At 43.3% G+C, this 12,023-nt stretch overlaps 1 protein-coding gene across 3 annotated transcripts in view; it reads right to left on the minus strand.

The window, feature by feature from the left end:
* ABCA5 (ATP binding cassette subfamily A member 5) overlaps positions 1–12,023 on the minus strand; it is a 175,782-nt gene that overhangs the window by 130,073 nt on the left and 33,686 nt on the right. The window contains exon 1 of one of the 3 annotated variants that reach the window (XR_013263453.1): positions 10,200–10,432. The exons of 1 other annotated variant lie outside the window; for it this stretch is intronic. The gene's annotated coding sequence lies outside the window, so the exon portion shown is untranslated. Of the gene's footprint in view, positions 1–10,199; positions 10,433–12,023 lie in introns of those variants that run through there. One more of the 3 variants, XM_077458667.1, reaches the window with a different exon arrangement.

The following is a 12,023-nucleotide window of genomic DNA, read 5'->3' on the forward strand; positions in this document are numbered from 1 at the left end:
CGTTTCTTCGTCAGCGGGCAAAGCGTACAAAATCAGCAGACGATCAAATACTTCCCCCCCCCCCCCCTCACTGTATCTCACAGTATTGTCAGGAATGTGCAAAATAAGAATGAGGGGAACTCGGCACTGGCGAGTAAGTTGAAGCGGAGTTCCAATCTTGTGTTTGAAGTTGATTACAGTGCCATAAATTTTTGTAATTTTTTATTTTTTTTTGTAAAGAATTTTACTTTCGGCTCAGTAAACAGCTCCACTTCCGCTGTACCGCGCCGCTTCCAGGTGGCTACTTTGGTTGACAGGTTGCCGTTAGACATGCGCAATTTTTTTCATTCCGAATTAGTTTTCTAATGAATTTCAACAAATTTGTTGATTCGGAAACATCCGAATTAATGAAAACCCGTTTAACAAATTTTTCCGAAATCTGCAAATCCGAAATAACAAATTATTAAATTATAGGTATTGGAATTTCCATTTCAAGTTTGGCTGTTAGTGAACGTAACGAATACGAATTTATCCAAAGTTACGAATTATCGGAAATAACCAATGCCGCATCTAAATGAATGGAACATAATGAATTAATAATAATAAATAACAATAATAAGAAGTTTTTATTATTTTTATTGTTATTATTTATGATTAATTCATTCCATTTGTTTAGATGCGGCATTCGTTATTTCGGATAATTCGTAACTTTGGATAAATGCGTATTCTTTTTGTTCACTAACAGCCAAATTTAAAAGGAAATTCCAATACCTAGAATTTAATAGTTAGTTATTATTAGTCAGTTATTCTTTTGAATTTTCAGATTTTTTAATTCTTTGGAAATTTACGAATTTATGAAATTACGAATTTTCAAATTTACAAAATTCAGAATTTTTGGGTTTACAAAATTCAGAATTTTCTAATTTACAAAATTCAGAATTTTCTAATTTACAAAATTCAGAATTTTCGAATTTACTAAATTATGAATTTTCGAATTTACAAAATTACGAATTTTCGAATTTCCAAAATTATACATTTTCGGATTTACAAAATTATGAATTTTCGGATTTACAAAATTACGAATTTTTGAATTTCCAAAATTACGAATTTTCGAATTTCCAAAATGACGAATTTTCGAATTTACAAAATTTCCAATTTACAAAATTTCCAATTTACAAATTTTCAAAATTAACGACTTACGATAACGATTAACCCGAAAAACGAAGAAAAAAACAAAAACGAATGAAATGAAAACAAACAACTTTTTTGGCAGTGCACATGTCGAGTTGCCGTCACAACGGGGCAAGAAGTTCCTCCGACGCCGCCCGCCATTGTTGTGGCAACCTGCAGTACACATGCGCCACGCTTTGTTCACACTGCGCAGGGCGCGAGATTGGGAGGTGCATGCTGGGTAGCGTCAGATGCCCACACTAAGGATGGAAGTTTACTGGATCCGGAGGGTACAGAAAGTACAAATAAATAAATGATGACAGAAAATGGTTTCATATGCTACATACACAGTTTGCAAAAGCTGCGACTTTTAAGGTGGGGGGGGGGGGCGATAAAAAGAAAGGGAAAAAGTCGCCGGAGCTCTGCTTTAAAAGTATGCAATGGGGTTCATTTACTAAAGGCAAATCCACTCTGCACTGCAAGTGCACTTGGAAGTGCAGCCACTGTGGAGGGGAAGATCTGAAATCAAGGGAAGCTCTGCTGATTTTATCATCCAATCACGTACAAGCAAAAATATATATATATTTTTTTCCTTGCATGTTCCCCTCAGATCTACAGCGACTTAACTTCCAAGTGCACTTGTAGTGCAAAGTGGATTTCCCTTTAGTAAATAGACCCCAATGTATCAGTGTGAGAATACAATGTATCAGTGTGAGAATACAATGTATCAGTGTGAGAATACAATGTATCAATGTGAGAATACAATGTATCAGTGTGAGAATATAATGTATCAGTGTGAGAATACAATGTATCAGTGTGAGAATACAATGTATCAATGTGAGAATACAATGTATCAGTGTGAGAATACAATGTATCAATGTGAGAATACAATGTATCAATGCAGAAATGTTCTGCTCTGAGCTCAGGAATGACAATAAAATGTAACACTTTTTTAGAGATTCACAACATTCCTGGGTGTCTTTATTATTATTTATAGAAAACGAATTGCTTCATATCGCAGAACATAAATATTTAACACATTTGTTAATAGATTTTTTTTTGTTGGTGAATTGACTACTTTAGTATGAATAATGGACGAGTCATTTTAGGGCAAAAATTCATACAGTATTTATGTCTTAATGAATTGACCTCACTGACATTAACAACACTGACACCAACACTGACACCAACAATGACACCAACAATGACACCAACAATGACACCAACAATGACACCAACAATGACAGCAACACTGACACCAACACTGAGTGCCGGTTCACATTAGATTGATTCCAGACATCGCATGTGATTCTTAGTGCAGATCGAATGTGATGTCTCTGAGATGCGATTACAAACTTTTGTATGCCTGAAATCGCATTCGCACCAAAACGGTGCAGGACACTTTTTTTTTGGTCCGCCCTGGAATCGGATCGCATGGGGGGTTCCCACCTAATCGATCCGATTCTTGCACCATTTCACATTAACTTTACATTGACACCCGCAGCGGTTTGCAGATCTCAGTGTGAACCACTGTGCGATTCAGGTGCGATGCGGGAACCGGCACTGAATCGTAGGGTTTCCCGCATTGCACCAGTGTGCACCAAGCCTAACAGGGTGACAGATAAGGGTGACAGCCGATCCTCCTGTTGAGCTGATGGAGCTCGGGTACCTACCTTAACCCTGGAACCGATCCTCCTGTGGCTACTCCAACTTAGTCTCCTGCTGCAGAGAGCCAGGATCTGTACCCCTCCAACCCCTGCCACTCTGATCACCCCTCTCCCTTTTTCCCCTGCTGTACAGCCCCCCCCCTTATGTGCCCCTCCCTTCCCCTGGAGTGCTGACAACTTTTCCTCCTCTTCCTCCTGCTGACTGCAGCTGTTGTGTATAGATTGGAGATCAAACAAATATGTCATAATTACCATTCCCTTCCTTTTCTGAATGAACACAGTGAGTGATCAGCACTGATTACTCATTGTGTTCATTCATAACTGAGCCATAGTATATTTGTTATTTATATATATGCATAAGTACTGTATATGGATGTCTATATATAAGAATTTGTAATAATGTGGAATGTTTTTTATATATGTGAAAAAATGTATTAATAAAAAGAATTAAAACAAAAAAATAAAAAATAACTGAGGCATAGTAAACTGTGTGCTATGCTTCAGATTCTTAATAAACAGGGAGCCCCGGAGCTTCCTATCCATCTATCTCCAGTGCAGCTGAGGCTGCGGAAAAAGAGATTGGGGGAATCTACAGTATATACTCTGCCGCTTCCTCCATCTCAAAAGTGATATGTTGGAGGTTTGCTTAGACCCCTGAGATTTCACAAGAGCGACACCCCCAACAGGGCAGTTAAAAATCTGTAAAAAAAAAAAATACGTAAAAAAAAGAAATACATTTTTTTAAAATATTATCAGCATTTGGGTTGCATTTGACGGGTGGTGTGGAGGCGTATCACCTTCTCACCACCGGCACCAAACCCCATTTCAGCACACTGCAACCGTGTGCATTGCCCATGGCTGTGGGTCACGTGGATTCACTTAAATGGGTCGAATTCAGTAGGGAGTATAATTCCTGGACAGCCGGGGAAACAAAGCATTGCGGTCACTGCATGTGTACACCGCCAACCGCAGCCTCTGCAGCTAAAGGGGATAGCAGTTGAGTGGCGGTAAAAGCACAGCTCAACTGTGGAATTGTACGGCTCCCCGACCTCAAATGCCCTGTCAAGTAGCTGTTTGAGACCCCATGACTTCTAACAGCAGTTCTGAACACTGACACCAACGACACCGACACCGACGCCAACACCAACAGTGACACCTACACTGACATCAACACCGACACCAACACTGACACTAACACTGACACCAACGACACCAACACTGACACCGATACTGTCATGACACTGACACGAACACTGACACCTACACTGACATCAACACTGACACCTACACTGACATCAACACTGACACCTACACTGACATCCACACTGACACCTACACTGACATCAACACTGACACTAACACTGACACCAACGACACCAACACTGACACCGATACTGTCACGACACTGACACCAACACTGACACCGACTGACACCTACACTGACATGAACACTGACACCAACGCCAACACCTACACTGACATCAACACTGACACCAACACCTACACTGACATCAACACTGACACCAACACCAACACCTACACTGACATCAACAATGACACCAACACCTACACTGACATCAACACTGACACCAACACCTACACTGACACCGACGCCAACACCTACACTGACATCAACACTGACACCGACACCTACACTGACATCAACACTGACACCGACACGAACACCTACACTGACATCAACACTGACACCGACACCAACACCTACACTGACACCGACGCCAACACCTACACTGACATCAACACTGACACCGACACCTACACTGACATCAACACTGACACCGACACCAACACCTACACTGACATCAACACTGACACCGACACCAACACCTACACTGACATCAACAATGACACCAACACCTACACTGACATCAACACTGACACCAACACCTACACTGACACCGACGCCAACACCTACACTGACATCAACACTGACACCGACACCTACACTGACATCAACACTGACACCGACACGAACACCTACACTGACATCAACACTGACACCGACACCAACACCTACACTGACACCGACGCCAACACCTACACTGACATCAACACTGACACCGACACCTACACTGACATCAACACTGACACCGACACGAACACCTACACTGACATCAACACTGACACCGACACCAACACCTACACTGACATCACCACTGACACCAACACCTACACTGACATCACCACTGACACCAACACCTACACTGACACCGACACCAACACCGACACCAACGACACTGACACCGTCATTTACACCAACTACACTGACACCGACATTTACACCAACACTGACATCAACACTGACATCAACACCGACACCTAGCCCCCGCACATACCGTCGGACATTCCGACAACAAAATCCATCTGATTTTTTCCGACGGATTTTGTCCGAAACTTGTGTTGCATACACACGGTCGGACAAAGTTGTCGGAAAATCCGATCGTGCAGAACGTGGTGACGTAATTTCGTTAGGACGGGACTACGTTCAGGCTAGTAGCCAATAGCTTTGGTCTCGTAATTTGATCTGAGCATGCGTGGCACTTTGTCCAATCGGAATTCTCTACAAACGATCGGACAAAGTCCGGTCGGATCATGTTGTCGGAAAATTTTATACCCAGCTCTAAAACTTTGTTGGTCGGAAATTCCGACGGAAAAAGTCAGATGGAGCCCACACAAGGTCGGATTATCCGTCGGAATGTCCGACCGTGTGTACAAGGGCTTACACTTACACTGATATCAACACTGACACCGATACCGACACCAACCTGGAGCAATCCTACTTCTGATCACTTGTTTTTTTTAATAGAGTCCCTATGAAGATTTGTTTTTTTCTATTCAAAAAGAAGAAAGGTGTCTTATTTAAAGGTGTTCATGTTTTTTCACCATAATGCATCCTATGCATCCTATGCATTAAGGTGAAAAAACGCCTGGCAGTCACCGGCCCCCTAGGCCCCCATTTTGCTTACCTGAGCCCCGAATTTCCGTCGGCATGTCCCCGCAGTCCCTCTCTCCACGGGTTCCTGGCTCTTGATTGGATAGATTGGTAGCAGCCATTGGCTCCCGCTGCTGTCAATCAAATCCAATGACACGAGCGCCGGGGGGGGGGAGGGGGGGCAGGGCCGAGTCCAGAATTCGTGTCTGTGGACGCAAATGCTGGATTTGGGAGCGCGCCCACAAGGTGACCCCCAGGGGAGAGCGCTTCTCCAAGGGGGTTATCTAATGCGGGGAGGAGCCGCAAGAGCCGCCGAGGGACCCCAGAAATGGATGTTTGGGGCCAATCTGTGCAGAACGAGCTGCACAGTGGAAGTAAGTACGACATGTTTGTTATTTAAAAAAAAAATTAAAAACAATCCTTTAGTATCACTTTAAGTAATCCTTGGGATTGGCTATCACATGATCACATGATCAGAAGCCTGTCCTCCCAGGTCCCAATTATTACTCTGACAAATGGAGCTGTCCAGCTCGGGCTCAGTGCTGAGGATGGGAGGGTGGTTGGAGCAACTGAGCGCGCTCGGATCACCAATACATGTACAGATTTACTATATTGCCAAAAGTATTGGGACACCCCTCCAAATCATTGGATTCAGGTGTTCCAATCACCTCCAAATGCATGCCAACTCTTACTGTACAGCGCCGACCATGCAACGCCGACCGTGCAATGCCAACCTTACAACGTCAACCGTACAACGCTGACCAACCCTGACTGTACAACGCCCACCTTACAACGTGGACTGTACAACCCTGACCGTACAACGCCGGCCATACAACCCTGACCCTACAACGCCGACCATAAAAGCCGACCTTACAACGCGGACCATGCAACGCCGACCTTGCAACGCCGACCTTGCAACGCCAACCGTACAACATCGACTGTACAACCCTGACCATACAACCCTGACTGTACAACGCCGACCGTACAACCCTGACCGTACAACGCCGGCCATACAACCCTGACCCTACAACGCCGACCATAAAAGCCGACCTTACAACGCGGACCATGCAACGCCGACCTTGCAACGCCGACCTTGCAACGCCAACCGTACAACATCGACTGTACAACCCTGACCATACAACCCTGACTGTACAACGCCGACCGTACAACCCTGACCGTACAACGCCGGCCATACAACCCTGACCGTACAACGCCGGCCATACAACGCGGACCATGCAACGCCGACCTTGCAACGCCGACCTTGCAACGCCAACCGTACAACATCGACTGTACAACCCTGACCATACAACCCTGACTGTACAACGCCGACCGTACAACCCTGACCGTACAACGCCGGCCATACAACCCTGACCCTACAACGCCGACCATACAACGCGGACCATGCAACGTCGACCTTGCAACGTCAACCGTACAACATCGACCGTACAACGCTGACCATACAACACCGACTGTACAACCCTGACCGTACAACCCTGACCGTACAACCCTGACTGTACAACGCCGACTGTACAACGCCGACCGTACAACCCTGACCGTACAACGCTGACCATACAACACCGACCGTACAACCCTGACCGTACAACGCCGTACAACGCCGACCGTACAACGCCGGCCATACAACCCTGACCCTACAACGCCGACCTTGCAAAACGCTGACCGTACAACGCTGATCTTACAACACTGATCTTACAACGCTGATCTTACAACGCTGATCTTACAACGCTGACCGTACAACGCTGACCATACAACACCGACCGTACAACCCTGACCGTACAACGCCGTACAACGCCGACCGTACAACGCCGGCCATACAACCCTGACCCTACAACGCCGACCTTGCAAAACGCTGACCGTACAACGCTGACCTTACAACGCTGATCTTACAACGCTGATCTTACAACGCTGACCGTACAACGCTGACCGTACAACGCTGACCTTACAATGCAGAACGTACAACGCTGACCTTACAATGCTGAGTGCACAACGCTGACCGTAAAAACGCTGACCGTAGAACGCTGACCGTACAACGCCAACCATACAACGCCGACCTTACAACAACCAACCTTACAACGCCCACCGTACAACGCTGACCTTACAATGCCGACCGTACAAAACACCGGCCGTACAACGCTGACCGTACAATCCAGTGATCTCCTGGCAGATTTACCAAAGCAACCAAACAAACCAAAGGAACCCTTTGCAATCGGTGGACTTCCTACCCTGCTTGGTCCCAACGCAGATAAAAATAATAAATAAATATATAGACATCAGGAAAAATAAAAAGATGTTGATGAGGAATAATAAATGGCAACAATTAAAATGAGTAATGATAACAAATAAATATGTAAACAAAAGGAAGTGAGGATAAATAACAACTAAGAACAATTTAGCAGAAGTTCAGTATAATATAATACTAATAATATTCAACAAACAAATAAACCCAAATAACTTGGTAAACATGATCAGCTTCCACACAAATCATGTGAGTCTGGCAGAGAACAGGCCGCAATCTGGGGGTCGTACCACGGCAGATCACACGCTCCCAGGATAGGGGGGGGGGGGGGTCATTCTATTTACAGATTGGATTTTAACCGTTTATAAAAACATTTAGATAGAAAAATAGAGAGATGGATAAACTCATCGAGGCGAGAACATCCTCCGTGTGCTCGTCCACTGAGGACTATGGAAAGTGTGCTCGGGGACCGACCGCCTTACAATGATCTACAATACTACACAATGATGTGCGATGGTCTACACTACTATATAATGAGAGATAATGGTCTACAATACTATATAATGAGATATAATGGTCTACACTACTATATAATGAGATATATTGGTCTATATTACTATATAATGATTTACAATGGTCTACAATACTATATAATGATATATAATGGTCTACAATACTATATAATGATATATAATGGTCTACAATACTATATAATGATATATGATGGCCTATAATACTATATTATGATATATAATGGTCTACAAAACTATATAATGGTCTACAATACTATATAATGAGATATAATGGTCTACACTACTATATAATGAGATATATTGGTCTATATTACTATATAATGATTTAAAATGGTCTACAATACTAAATAATTAGATATAATGGTCTACACTACTATATAATGATATATGATGACCTATAATACTATATTATGATATATAATGGTCTACAATACTATATAATGAGATATAATGGTATACACTACTATATAATGATATATAATGGTCTACAATACTATATAATGATATATAATGGGCTACAATACTATATAATGATATGTAATGGTCTACAATACTATATAATGATATGTAATGGTCTACAATACTATATAATGAGATATAATGGTCTATTCTAATATATAATGAAATACAATGATCTACAATACTATATAATGATATATCATGGTCTACAATACTATATAATGATATGTGATCGTTTACAATACTATATAATGATATATAATGATATATATTGGTCTACAATACTATTTAATGGGATACATTGATCTACACTACTATATAATGATATAGAATGGCCTATAATACAATATAATGATATACAATAGTCTACAAAACTATATATAAAGATATTCAATGTCTACAGTACTATATAATGGTCTACAATACCATATAATGAGATACATTGATCTACACTACTATATAATTATATAGAATGGCCTGTAATACTATATAAGGATATATAATGGTCTACAATACTATATAATGAAATATAAATGGTCATCAATACTATATAATGCTACACAATGGTCTACAATTCTGTACAATACTACTCAGGGCTATACAATGCTATGCACTTATATACAATGTTGTGCATTGAGTGATCACACAGCTATATAATGAACTGATCAACAAATACACTGCACAGGGACATCACACACATCTCTGTTATATTATACAATCACACACAGATAATAGCATACAACCGTCACAGTGCAATAACCATATATATTATATATATATATTGCAATGATCACACAGCACACAGAGCTATACACACAATACAACCATTGCACACCACCCCACAATACATATAAAGTCCTATATGATGCACACAGTGCAATGCAATGATCCCAGTGTATACAATGTATTTGCTTCACTGGTATATACAATATTGTCGGTGCTGCTCAGTGTAATGATCCCGTGTGTACAATACAATGTAATGCTCCCAGTATATACAATGTATTCACAGCACCGATCTATAATATAATATAATATAATATAATGCTGTCGGTGGTGCAGGGTGCAATGATCCCAGCTCTATACAATGCGATGGTCTTGGGGGTGCTCAGTGCAGTGGCCCCCCGCTCTCGGCCATCAGGGGCCCCCCACACACACACAATGCTCTGCAGTCATTACACAGGTACCTGTCTGTCCCGGGGGGAGGGGTGCTGTAGTCCCGGTGTGGGGGAAGGGATGATGTAGTCCCGGTTGCCCCGGGCTGGGGGAGGGGATGCTGTAGTCCTCCCGATCACCGGCTGAGCTCTGCACACAGCTCCGGGCTGACACTCCGAGGAGGGACCATCATCATCATCATCATCATCATCTCCAGCGGGCACTGCTGACACCTGCTGGCCACACCAGGGAAGTGCAGGCAGGCCGGGAGCGCTGTGACTCATCACAGTCCCCATACACACCAACCGTCCTCATTTAAAGGGATTGTCCATCTTCTGGAACCCAATCCCCCCGTTGCCCTTCAGGGTCCTTTCCTAACGCATTGCACGTTAGGCGTCTTGCGCACTGATGCGCTTTGCCGTGCGATCATTTATTTTACTGCAAAAAATCTTTCCCTTTTAAATCCTACAGAACCGAAATGCACAGCGGGCGCGGCGCATTTCAGAAAGTCCCGCATGCTGCGTCTTTGGTGCCCTATTTAAAAAAAAAAAAAAAACATTGCCCAATATTTTTTTCAGAAAACCCACCAAAAACACATTGCATTAAAAAAAATGCACCTGCTGTGCGTTTATGGTGTGCTTTTAGAGTCAAGAGTTTCACAGGTGCATGCTGGGAGTCAGGAATCCAGAAAACACACCGAAAACGTGTTAAACGCATGATATGCGTTTTTTTGCAAAATGCATCACAGCCTAAAGCATCACCCTAACAAGACAGTCAATTCACTTGATTGGGGTGACCTACCCAAGTAAAAGGAACCAAGAGAAGCTCCCCCACCTTTTTCAGGCTGTGAGCTGAGCACATTTTTTACAGAACATTTTGGCACAATCAGTACCGTACTGACACCCCCAGGAAAACAATGTCTACAGAGACACAACCAGTACCATACTGACACCCCCAGGAAAACAATGTCTACAGAGACACAACCAGTACCATACTGACACCACCAGGAACACAATGTCTACAGAGACACAACCAGTACCATACTGACACCACCAGGAACACAATGTCTACAGAGACACAACCAGTACCATACTGACACCACCAGGAACACAATGTCTACAGAGACACAACCAGTACCATACTGACACCACCAGGAAAACAATGTCTACAGAGACACAACCAGTACCGTACTGACACCACCAGGAACACAATGTCTACAGAGACACAACCAGTACCGTACTGACACCACCAGGAACACAATGTCTACAGAGACACAACCAGTACCATACTGACACCACCAGGAACACAATGTCTACAGAGACACAACCACAACCAGTACCGTACTGACACCACCAGGAAAACAATGTCTACAGAGACACAACCAGTACCGTACTGACACCACCAGGAACATGTCTACAGAGACACAACCAGTACCGTACTGACACCACCAGGAACACAATGTCTACAGAGACACAACCAGTACCGTACTGACACCACCAGGAACACAATGTCTACAGAGACACAACCAGTACCGTACTGACACCACCAGGAACACAATGTCTACAGAGACACAACCAGTACCGTACTGACACCACCAGGAACACAATGTCTACAGAGACACAACCAGTACCATACTGACACCACCAGGAACACAATGTCTACAGAGACACAACCAGTACCATACTGACACCACCAGGAAAACAATGTCTACAGAGACACAACCAGTACCGTACTGACACCACCAGGAACATGTCTACAGAGACACAACCAGTACCGTACTGACACCACCAGGAACACAATGTCTACAGAGACACAACCAGTACCGTACTGACACCACCAGGAACACAATGTCTACA

The sequence above is a fragment of the Lithobates pipiens genome, unplaced genomic scaffold (assembly GCF_037356315.1).
Source record: "Lithobates pipiens isolate NorthernLeopardFrog02 unplaced genomic scaffold, aLitPip1_a1.2 Scaffold_28, whole genome shotgun sequence".
Taxonomy (NCBI): domain Eukaryota; kingdom Metazoa; phylum Chordata; class Amphibia; order Anura; family Ranidae; genus Lithobates; species Lithobates pipiens.